Source organism: Nuphar pumila, chromosome 6, assembly GCF_984573655.1.
Source record: "Nuphar pumila chromosome 6, dmNupPumi1.hap1.1, whole genome shotgun sequence".
NCBI lineage: Eukaryota > Viridiplantae > Streptophyta > Magnoliopsida > Nymphaeales > Nymphaeaceae > Nuphar > Nuphar pumila.
This window is the reverse complement of record NC_143254.1, coordinates 103,999,243-104,012,673: the sequence shown is the minus strand read 5'-3', so window position 1 is coordinate 104,012,673 and position 13,431 is coordinate 103,999,243.

The following is a 13,431-nucleotide window of genomic DNA, read 5'->3' as shown; positions in this document are numbered from 1 at the left end:
CGGATCGCTGAGATTTGCACGTCAATAGTTGACCCAAGTTATTTTATTTTATATATATATATATATATATATATATATATATATATTTATTTATACAGTCTGATAGAAACCTGTAGGTCATTGAAACCATGTATGACTAGAACCTGGCCTGTAAATCATGTTATCAATGCCCTATTATGCTTAGCCATTTACCATCATATATTATCAATACAATACCAAGCTATTCAAAAAGAAGTAATACAAGGTACTTGCATTCACTAATGAAATAATAATATTTATAACTCACAGTTATATGAGTAATCTATATCCATCAAGAATAAACATCTAAAACATGGTTTCAACCATGCCCTCACGCTGAATTCTCCAACCACTTGCCCCATCTAAATGCCATGCTAAAGTACATGCATGAAGTCACATAATATAAAGTCACATAGTATAAATTAACATACACCTAACGTACAATATAAATCTGATGCTTACCCCCTTTTTTTTTTTTTTCAACAAGCCCTCTTGAAATACATACTAACGTCTGGTCCCATATCCATTAATGTGTAGAGTTCACCTAATATAAATTAACATATACCCAATGTCCATTATAAATCTGATGCTTACCTTTTTTTTTTTTACTAAGCCCTCTTGAATTACATACTAACGTCTGGTCCCATATTCATTAATGTGTAGAGTTCACCTAATATAAATTAACATATACCCAATGTCCATTACAAATCTAATGCTTACTTTTTTTTTCACCCAGCCCTCTTGAAATACATACTAACGTCTGGTCCCATATCCATTAATGTGTAGAGTTCACCTAATATAAATTAACATATACCCAATGTCCATTACAAATCTGATGCTTACTTTTTTTTTTTTTCACCCAGCCCTCTTGAAATACATACTAACGTCTGGTCCCATATCCATTAATGTGTAGAGTCCACATAATATAAATTAACATATACCCAATGTCCATTATAAATCGGATGCTTACCTCTTGTTTTATATGCTGATGAACACCTGTACAAACACAGACCCATGTATACCAAATCTCTAAGCCCTCTTGAAACACATACTAACGTCTGGTCCCATGTCCATTAACGTGTAGAGTCTTGATATTTTTTTTTTCTTTTAAATCTTTTGGAAATCCAAATGCAGTAAATACAGTTTTAAATTTCCTCAAAAACCTATAGTTCATATGCATGCTGCACATAATCATAAGCTAAAATCTGAACCACCGTACCTTTTTTTTTTTCAAATCGCTCCGGTCCTTCGCTCTCTTGTGCAAGAAGGTTGTGATCAACACGCTCCGTTGCTCAAGCTCCTCTATCGATCTCCAGTTCTCTTTCCCCCTCTCTCTTTTTTTTTAAAAGCTTGTTTGAGGATGCAGTCCACGTCTCCTTCTCTCTTTTACAACAAAACAAATTCCTTTTTTTTTGTTTCAACGTTACCTCCTTTTCACCACTATCTCTCTCTTCCTTTCTGGTCACCTTTCCTTTACGTTGTTAATTTTATGAGTCAACCCAATCTTCCAGCCACCTCCTTTCCTTATGCTAGCCATCTAATAAATTCTTTTTACTAACATTCCTTGCTACAGTAGCTCTCTTTCTAAATAAAGTTTCCAAAACGTGTGCTACTTACCTCCTTAAAATCCAACCTTCTATCTTCACCTACTTAAATTAGGGGTCATTAAATCACTAACCAAATCCACCTTTTAATTAATTGTTTTTAATAACTTAAGACAAAGAAGGAAAGGGATTTTACTATTCCAATCATGCTGGCCAGAATCGTTATTTTATATCTATGCCTTATACTCATAAACCTTAAAGGCGATTTTGCCCATCAATGGTCGATCCATGTAAAAATATACATGTACAGAAAAATATGAGAACTTAACCTTAACATTTAAATTCAAAATAAATAAAAAAAACAAAAACAACAACAACGAACACTGGGTTTTTACAATCCCCGAGTTAAGCATAACATTTTCTCTATCAAAAAGAGAAAGTGCTACCAAATTTTTTTAAAAGATGTTCACCGAGCTTAAAAGAACACAACACTTTCTTCGTTAAAGAGAGGAAGTGTTGACAAAAATTCTAGAAAAAGCTCAACGAAGCTTAGAAAGAATGTATCACGTATTCCATCATACAGAGGAGGTGTTGCCCAATTTCTGACAAGTTACTTTCTATAAGAAGAAAGGGTTGTCATGCTTCCTCCGTTAAATAGAAGAAGTGTTGCTGAATTTTCTGGTAAAGAACTTATCTGAACTAATTTGGATGGCACAAGGATGCCCCTATTGTCGGAACTCTGTCAGAATGACTCGTTCTACCTTCGCCTATAAGGGCACCCTACTCGTAAGGGCTAGTACACAAGAGTAGTTGTGCCTTGACTAGGCCAAGTGCTCGTTGCGGTTTCATACGCCGAGCAGTCGATCCGATGTGATAGTGATATATGCATGTTCATGTAAAATACTATTATACATCAAAACTCGTAAGGACCGGAGTGTCGGAGTTTGTTGTCCATCCAAAAGAGGTGAAGCACTCGTGAAAGTTCATAGATGCCAAGAGCGGAGTTATGCATGCATATGAATAAAACTTAATGATAGTTCCTGGACCACATGGTTGGAGCATGCTTCAGAATACTGAATGGGGTTGAGTTACATATTTTCTTAATGCAGAAACACTAGTTTGGCTGAGTAACATTCAAATGTCGTATAAAGAACGGTTATGTTGTCGAACCTCTTTAGAACTTATGTTAGTCATGTCAGATGGTGATGGTACAGCCATGGGTGACACATATTTATTATGAATCAAAGAGTTCAAGGGACCTCCCCGTCACTTAAGAGGTTTGGAGGTCGGGTTATCCTTAAGATCTAAGGATTGAACCAGTAGATGATGCATCTGAAATGACCTGGTGGGATTATCCTGATATGAGTTCTACTGCCCTATTATGGACAGGGTCATCAGGTTTTTAGGGTATCTAAAATACATGAAATAATAAACACCTAGATGACTTTGTTGAAGTCGAAGATAAGTTCTCCTACGTACAAGAGGGTGAACGAGTTAATATCGAAACAATGTTTTAGTTCTAGGTCCAATGATGTATGAATGAAAAAGCGTTGTTCTGATGATTTTTGCATAATCTTATGGAAGGTGTTGTATCTGCACGACTAAGCTAAGCCCACAGAGCTCTTGCTGGGATTCGTGGGATACGAATGTGCCAAGTCTTGAAGACTTGAACTTGATATTCTAGTTGTGGTCCTGAAGAGGCTCATGTGATATATGTCAAGTCTTGGAGACATGAGTGAAATGTTCTAATTGTGGCCCTGAGGAGGCTTTCGCGATATATGCTAAGTCATGGAGACTTGAGCATTGTTATTGCGAATTGTGGTCATAAGTGGTCTGTGTATTTTTACGAGTTTATACTTGATTTTCTTTGAATATTTTCTTACCAGATCAACAATGGTTCTAGTCCTGTTTAATAAAGAATACAGGTACTGAACTTATGATACGATATGCGGAGTAAGGTGGCATCGAGTTCCAGGGTTTATAAAGATAGTGTTGCACAACTTTCTTTATAAAATCAGTTTTATATAATACAACTTTTCCAAACAGTGATGTTTGTAATAAATAACTTGTTTTTAATAAAATAGAACACTTTGGTGGTTAATGAGTGCTTGGTCACATACCTGTGACTTGCCCGGTGTTTTCTAAAATCGATAACTCATTATCATCTATTTTTATTGTTAATTTTTTTTCTAAGTTTTGCTACGAAGAAAAAAATTATGAATTTTTGATCAAGTAATGTTTTGAAAATCCAGAGCGTTATAATATGATTTATTGAGATGCGGTGCAAAATTTGAACCATCAAAAATTTAGAAACCCAAAGAAAACCTTGTAATTTAAGGAGTTGGTTGATTTTCAGCCGACATTCATACTTCCCTCTCCCAAACACAATTCAAATTTGTTTGGACACTGTCACATCATTTATCCATCTCTATGTTGTCCCAAACTCTTCTGCTACCCTTTTCCCAAACAGAGCCTTAGATGCTTCAATTTTTCTGAGTACAAACGCAAAATCCGACGGAAGATTCAGGTCATATTGAATATAACTGATTTATCCACACTGAACATCTCACTTGATCGAGATGTGTGTCGGCTCCATTGAAATGGTTTCCAAGTAAGATGTATGGTGAGGATAGAATGTAACCAATGAACAGTTATATTCCATGTGGCATAATTGGTTCTCATAAGGCGAGTCAACCCCTTCAAGTTACCATGACCAACTTAGGTTTTTATAGGGCATGTTTGCTTGCCGCAGAAAGTGGGTTGGGGGGGGGTCACCCCTTGCATTTTTGTGGGCCTCACAACCTTCCGTTGAAACACAGGATTCTCTTTCAGCGAAGAAAGAGTTCCGCGTTTCAACTGGAACCCTTTCCAGTGGAAACGAAGTCTGTCTATGGAGACAGAGAGAGACTCAGCGCATGATGATGCGTGGAGGCACTTTCTTTGGCACACAAGCATGCCCCCCAAGAAGTTTAAAAAGTAGATGTGTGTGCAATGCTGTAGGTTCATGCCTCACTTGTTAGAACAAGAAAAATAGATGATCCAAACTCAAGGATGAGTAATTTTTCAACCCAAAAGAGTACGATAGATTTAGAAATGTCACCGGATCAAAATACAATATTTTAGATTTGGTTAAACCCTAAATGCTGATTTGGTTAGATTTTAGTTGGAACTTTCAGCATCCAAGTTCAAAACTAAATTAAATTCGATTTTTGAGTTTTTGAAACTTCAATTCCAATTTGTTCTGAATTTTTTCGGACTTGTATCAAGTTTATTTTTTTATTCTTACTTTAGCTATAAACCGAAACGGTTTAAAGTGCATAGCTTTCAAATATTTAAGATAAATGCCTACCTCAACAAATTGTTCCGATGGTCACTTGATTTACTTTTTATATGACTTAACTCTAGTGAATTTTTTAAAATTATACTTTTAATCTTGTTTTTTCTTTTAAATTATTGAATGTCACTTTTGTAGCTGCAATTAAGGACAAATAAATAATGTCAGAGGCTAGAAGTAACAAGCACTCATTTGAGCAATTTCTTTAAAAAGGTAAGCATTTATCTTAAATATTTGAGTCAGTTAAACATAAATTTACTTTACATTAGAGCCTGTACATATAAATTACCCATTATTATAGAAGAGATTGATGTTTGATTCTTTTTTTGGGTTGCTGGAATCACTGAACATAGTTTGGACCAATGTCACAAACTTATTCTAGAGGAAAATCTTATGGTGAATTTGTTACACACCCGCCCATGGGAAATGACGTCCCCACGAATGACATGCCCAAGCATGACCTAGTTTTCATAAGAAAAAATGGATTGATATTAAATATGTGGGTCCAACCATATATCTCCACAGGGATGATTGTTCCACCCCATGCGGGGAACGTGCATTCTTTTATATACATAAAAGCCTCTTTCTTATGAAAGGTGACGAAACAAACACAACTCCTCCCTAAGAAAAAAAACTCGCACAAGATTGGAATAGGTTATATATATATGATACTATAAGATGTTTTATGATCACTTTAATATCATGATAAAGTATGATACTGAAAATAGGCAATATGATAATTTTGTTTTTTTGGGCAGGGGAACCTCAAGGGTTTGTGAATGTCACCAAATTGAAAATCACCCTTTCTGCTTGGTCTAAGCTAGGTTTACGATCCAATAGGCAAGGGAACCTCAAGGGTTTTTACCAACCAAAGGCCTGTCAATTTGTGGTTGATGATGAAGTTTGTACCTGGGCCTAGCCTAAAAAAAAGGTTTTAATTAATTTTTTAAGCTTATATATTTATGCTTTCAAGAATGCTGCCTAGTTTGATAAACAACTTATTTGTCAGATTCGATGTTTTAAATTCTAGATTTTCTTGAGTAAACTATCCGGAATAGTTGTGCATCTTGCTTTAGATGGTCAATATCCTTTTTTTTTTTTTGGTTTTTTTTTATGGTATTTTTTTGTTTTTTTGTTTTTGGAGACACCATTTGTGTTAAAGAATAGCACATCTGTTCCATGTTCAACAGTGACCTGCCAGCTAGGGGTGGCAATTTCTGACACGACCCGCCAACCCGACCCGCCAACCCGCCTCTTAGGCGGGTTCGGGTTGGGCTTAAGCCAACCCATTTAATAAACGGGTCGACCCGTGTAACCCATATATTAAACAGGTCGGGTTCGGGTTGGGGGTATGCCAACCTGCCAACCCGGCTGACCCGTTTAATAAACGGGTTAGGCGGGTGGGTCAACCCGCCAACCCGACCTGCCAACCCGCCAACCCGGCTGCCCGACCCGTCAACCCGACCCGCCAACCTGCCTACCTGCCAACCCAATCCGTCAACCCGCCAACCCGACCCGCCAACCTGACCCGCGAACCTGAAAACCCGTTTACCCGACCCAACCCAACCCATTTATTAAATGGGTTGGCGGGTCGTGTCGGGTTACCCGTTTATTAAACGGGTCGGGTTCGTGTTTGCCACAGCCGACCCGTTTAATAAACGGGTCGGGTTCGGGTTGAGGTATGCTGACACGCCAACCCGCCAACGCCAAAACGGGTCGGGTTCGGGTTGAGGTATGCTGACACGCCAACCCGCCAACGCCAAAACGGGTCGGGTTCGGGTTGAGGTATGCTGACACGCCAACCCGCCAACGCCAAAACGGGTCGGGTTCGGGTTGAGGTATGCTGACACGCCAACCCGCCAACGCCAACCCGCCAACCCGACCCGATTGCCACCCCTACTGCCAGCTAGTTTGGACTCTAGTTCCTACCCAAAAAAATAACATAGTTTAAGAGCTAATCAATCTTTAATTTTTGGAGTTTTTGCAAATTGGTCCCCATCTTATAGCCGATTTGCAAAATAGTCCCTGCCTTATTCCATTTTGCAAATCAGTCCTCTGCTTTCTCACGGCTATTACAAACTGGTCTTTCTGTCATCAGTTGTTAGTTTGACCATGGTCAAACACTGACTATAGTTTGCTGGTCACCAAAATGCCCTTCATCAAATAATTGTTAGTGTATTAACTTTTTGGAAATTACTCCTTACCACATTCATTTTGCAAATTGGTCCTCTTGTAAGGACAGAACTGTCAATTTGTCTACTCTTTTAACGGTTGCCGTCAATTAGGAAAGCAAACCGCTGTTAACCTAAGGACTGATTTGCAAGGGTTAGTGAAAAGGTGGGGACCGATTTGCAAAATGGCATAAGACAGGAACTATTTTGCAAATCAGCTACAAAGCAGAGATCAATTTGCAAAAATCCATTTAAAAACAAGGTTAAAGTGTTTATATATATATATATATATATATATATATATATATATATATATATATATAGAGAGAGAGAGAGAGAGAGAGAGAGAGAGAGAGAGAGAGAGAGAGAGAGAGACGGGAGTATTGGACGCCATGTCAGACAAAGGAGTGCCACTGATAGCGTGAAATCAGTGTTGCAAAAAAGACCTTTAGCGGCGATTGCGACTGAGGCTCTTTGAGCAGATGCGCAACTGCCTGTTCAATGCAAAATTAGTGTCCGATGAAACCCTTGTCCCTATATAGATACTGTTGCAGACTTTTTTTAATCGACTGAGCATGTTGTTTTCATTCAATTGGATACCATAGATGGATTGATTTTAAATAACGTTTTTTCGATGAAATTATATGATTTTATGACCCAGAAAAATGTCACATTGTAGGGTTAATAGTTGTTACAAATTGATTGTACCTATAATCAACTTTACAAAACACTTTTTATTTTATCTTTAATCTAACATCACAAATGTGATCTAATGCTCAATTTAGTAGGAATTGGCTTTTGGATCTCCAAAATTCAATGTGTGTGCAGGTTTTTGGGGCGATTAAAAAAATCATAAGTGCACTACATTTTTTTGAATAAAAAAACATATATTTTTTTTAAGTCAAGAAAATGATAGATTTTCACTAAATCAACATGATTACTACATCTCAACGTTAGATTGAGTCAAAACATCTCACATCATGAGATCCAACTAGATTGCAGGTACAATCAAGTATATATATATATATATATGGAGTGATTGGTAGCTGCACACTTTGTAAAATGAACGTGCTAAATGGGTTTTACAGCCTTTTTTTCTATTTATTTTTAAATTTTGACCATAGTACAGATTATCTATGTACCTGATTTTTATAGGAATCAGCTCTTGAAGCGTTCTATTCCGGACACATGGGTGGTTTTCATAAGGTTCAAAAAATCAGCAGTCCAAAATCTTTATAAATTTGTGAGGTTCCAAATATCATTTTTTTCATCCAAAACACATGATCCAGGTGTGGTTTCCTCTTAAATAGACCATGCCCGACACATTTATGGGGTCGGAACTGTGAAAAAAATACGGAAAGAGCTGAAAAACTCATATTATATGGATGGTTAGGATTGACATATTATATGGATGGGATATAATCCTTTTCTAACTTTTGGTGAGATTCAAAATTTAGGTCCTTTGGGTAAACCCTTTTTTTTTTCTTTCTCCTTGTCAATATGGGCGATAAACCCTCACACACAAAAAAAAAAGGTTGGGAAACAAGGCGAGCAGCTCGTGGCCCATCTAAGGTTGTTCGGGCTCATAAGATGGACTCAATAAGCTGAGCATATCGGCATGTTATTAGCTCAAGCCTGAGCTTGACGTGGGGTTTAACCTAAACAAGTCAAGCTTGAACAAGCCCAACTCGGCTGGCTTGCTTGTTTATCAGCGTTGTCCCATTTGATTCAAACCTAAGACCATTAGGTTAAGAAGTGCAACTTAACCATGTGGTTGTCTCATTTATTCCCGAGAGATACTGGAACTTTAACAAAGGTTAACATTTAAATTTGATATGCAAGTATTCGTTTGGTATTATGGATCGGGTCAAGTAACCTTGAGGCAGAAAAGCATTCAAGGTTCCTTGGAAGTGAACATCCAAAAACCCACCAGAACCTTCAAGCTCTAAACAAATCACAACCATCCATTTGCAACCATTCATCTAGGAAGTGGATATCATCAGAAGTGGTGGCCTTTTATTTTGAAAGTTCATGGATGTCATTGCATATTGGAGATGAATGAATCCCAAGGAATCTTGGACGCTTTTCTATCCAACATTCCTTAGACTTGATCCGTGATCCTCGTTTTGGGTTCATTAGATCAATTACACTGAGCTTAAGCAGGCTCATCCATGTTTAGGATCAGGTCTAGAGGGGTTCAAACACATTTCATTTTAATCACCTTTTTTTTTCTTGGTAATAAGGAAACCACATGAACAGGATGTTGAGGCCGGGAAGGGTTTGTGGGGATTTGGATTGGATTCAGATCCAGAATAGCCAAAATATGTAAAACTCCATAATGGATCCGACACATTTGCACCCCTATTTATAAGCAGATAAACCTGCTAAATGAATTGAATGAGCCAACACTGCAAGAATTCTGCAAATTAGCGACGAACGCTATCCGACGCTAATCCATCATAAGTCTATCGGTGAACTGTTTAGCGACGGATTGACGATGGCTTAGTGATGGATAGCGTCTGGCGTAATTTCTTGGTCACTAATTCGCGACAAAATTGATCTCTCGCTACTTTTGTTGCTAATTTGAGATGAATTAGTGAATGTCATGATCCATCGCGAGTCTGTCGCTAAATAAGCACTGATTTGGTTTTGTGGTATATACATGTTCGTCACAAAAATTTAACGATGAATACATATCTATCTTTAAATTTTGTCACTAATCCGTCACAAAATTTTAAAAAAAATAAAATATTTTTGTTTGAAATATAAATATCGAGAAAAATTTTGTCGTTATACAATTTATATAAGCTATGTATAAAAGACAAAGTACACATAAAAAATACATATATAAAGTAGGTGAAACAAATTTAACACAAGTTATAAGTGAAACAAATTTAACAACCCAGTATAATTCTCGCCAAGTTTTAATTAGTTATAAGTGAACATATACAAAGAGTTTTGTTTGAAACAACAAGTACGTAAAATAAATTCAATACATAAAGCTACTCCTCGCCAAGATTCAGAGCATCATCATCTTCATTGTCTCGATCTGCCTCTCCATCCATGCCTCCATCAGCCCCTTTACGCTTATCATCTTTGGCATCTTACAATAAAACAAAAATATTAATATTGATAAACAAAATATAACAAAATAAATTATATGCAATGCACCTAATCTAAGGCAATCAAAGTAACATGGTTGAATGACACATAGACTAACAATAAAGTGAATGACATTAACAGAATTCAGAAGCGAACAATCAGTACATGTAGAGTCTCTAAAAATATTAGTTGAGGTTCTGAGTTGATAGCCATTGCCAATTGGCCATGAGATTTTGAGTTGAGGTTGTGTCAATGTCACATATTAAAGAATAGTCAAATTCAACTAATATAATCATAATGAAATATTATAGGCCTATACATATTGAAATCTAACGGCATGAAACTAATGACATGAAACTTTAGATATGTATTGAAATAAACGTTATACATACTTGACGGGCACCAAAGCTCATGTTGAAGGCAGACAGAGTTCTTCTGTCCCGAAAAAAGTTGCACAACTCATTATGGACAAGGTTGAGAATGACTTCATGTAAAAAGTCACGCATTGTGTCTTGAAGAAGTTGGTAGATACCATCCCAAGAAATAGTAAGGTCAATCAGACGCTGAGAGTTGATGTCGATGGGAGAACTCTGAGAGCTTTTGCTAGAGGAGGCAATGACTGTTGTGGTGTTCATATTAGTCTCAAACCCGAACACATAACCTTTTTTGGGTTCATCGGTTGCAGACACCCATGTTGCATGATCAAAAGGTCAATGCTGAGTGGAGTCACCGCCATATCGTTCTACCGTCTATTGTTCGTATAACTTCTATAAAGTAATGATTACAGTGTGAATTAATAATTAAGAATTATAATATTTATGATAATATAATTCATGATAACTTGTATATTACAATATTTATTAATATAATAAATATATACCGTTGTTGCTCTCACCTTCTCTAATACGAACTCTCTCATGCCCTTACGTTTATGTGTTTCAACAAACACATCCTTGTAGGCACAAGACCTTCTTTTTTGGCTTCCTATAAGGTTAAATGATAAAAAAATCAATTAGAAAGTATGCAAAAATACTTATAAATTTCATTATATATATATATATATTGATGACTTACTATTTTCTTCTGGTGGGGGGAACAAGTGAGGGAGGTGGCCGATGAGGTCTCCGACGAGCTGCAGGTCGGACAGGCGGGGAGCAATTACAAAGGGAGGGAGAGAGAGTTGTCGGATGTTGGGTCGCCGAACAGCAGGGGCGGAGAAGGCGAGCAGCGCGGGGGTGATCGGCGGAAGAGGGAGGAGAGAGAGTAGGGGGAGGAGAGAATTTTGTGCCCTAGTTGGACGTTTTATATCGAAAAGTAGCGATGAAAATATTATGTCTCAAACGCCATCGCAAATTAACGACAAAGTAGCGACGGAAAAATTTTGTCGCTTATCCGTTGTGAAGTTGCGACGGAATTTGAGATAAAATATTTTCATCGCTAATTAGCGATGAATTTTGAGACAAAATTTTTTCATCGCTAATTTCGCAACTAATTCCAATTTTAGGGACGACTAGTTTTCTCTAACTAATCCGTCACAAATTTGTGATAAATTATTTCTGTCGCTAATTTTCGTCGCTAATCAACGTTTTTCTTGTAGTGCAAGCTTGAAGTGTTCAAACTTGGTTCATCCTTGTGGCAAGCCCAGCCGAGTTCGAGCTCATAATAAGTTCAAGTTAAGGAAGCCGAGTTTCAGCTGGCTTGTTTATAAAAAAAATGCATTGGTTTATAGCTTAAAGAAATAGGATTACAAAAAAACACATGTAAATATATCTAAAATATGTTTTTAAATACCTATTATTTTTATCGAGCTTGCGGAGCCTATTTTAAGAGTCCTTTACGAGCTGAACATGAGCGGCTCTACCTATTTCCTATCCCTAAGCACCCAGCTAAATCAGATTTTGTATACGCCCAAACTGATTTGGTAGGACTTGCATTGGTGGGTTTAATCTGAGCATCATTGGTTGAATATTAAGCTGCATCTAGTGGATCAGTGCTGCGCGTATAAACGATGTGCAGTTAGGGCTGCGGAAGAATCAAACATGGGCAGTATTCTGCCCGTTCCTCTGAATTTTGTGCAATAGATTTGCATCCAAGTTAGGATCTGAATGTGATCTGATGATGTATAGTTGGATCCAGATCCAACATATGTGTGATAATGCTGGATCTGGTAAAAGATGACCAAAATTAAGGGTTTATGCAACTGATTGGATCATATCTGGATCCAAACATAGATCCAGCTGGAAACATTGATCAGAGATTGATCTGAATCTAAAAATAATCTGAATATGATTCGAGTACCTTTTCATCTTAATTTTAGAATCCATATCCAGAAATAAAGTGTCAGAAGTGGATTGGAGGTCCCAACCAAACCAGATCCGTTTGCACCTCTATGTCCATTAAACTTCATTTTAATATTGTAATTAGCATTTTTATTTAAAATTGACATCTTAGTAACATTTTAATCGTAATTACTTTTATTTGCATTTCTTCAAAGATTCCTCATTATAACATGACATACACCTAACAAGGCTGTTTTGTGCAAGATAGAGAAAGTAAACCGAATCCAAATCCAACCACTTAATATATTTGTCATCATATCTGAATCACCTGCTTGATCCAGATACAGTTCAAATTCAAATTCAACATTATCGCATCCTAATCAGATTCAGGATGTTTTTTCTCTACCAAGTCTAGAAATGTACTGGCAGTGGATTTGGACATTTGGTACACACCTGATCCGTTTGTCCGAGAGAGCAAAGGATTGTTCTCCTGCCAACCAATTAGGGTTGTCAATAGGTTGGGTATCTGACCCATTAGGGTGCAACCGAACCAGACTAAATATCAAGCATTTGGGTTTGGGTACGGGTTATGTTAGGTTGACAAGAACCGTTTAGAGAGCATTTAAGATATTTTTCAAATAAAACATATTAGAAAACACTCAGGTGAGTCCGGTCGGCTTGGATATCCAACAAAAATCATAGGCCAAACCTGATCTACAGATTCGATTCGGGTCAACCCGATAACATTTCGATGGTGGATGCTGAAAGGATCCTACCTTCTCACATGTGAGTTTGAATGAATACCTATTGTTCATATTGAGTTTGAACGAGCTCTTTACGAGCTGAACATGAGCCGATCCACGAGCGGCTAGATTTCGGTAATCGGTATTAGGGTCATGTTGAATCGGGCAACCAGATAGATCCGACCCGTTTGTCAGCGCTATCATCAATGCATGCCGTACGCCACGGGATCCCGGTTCCGG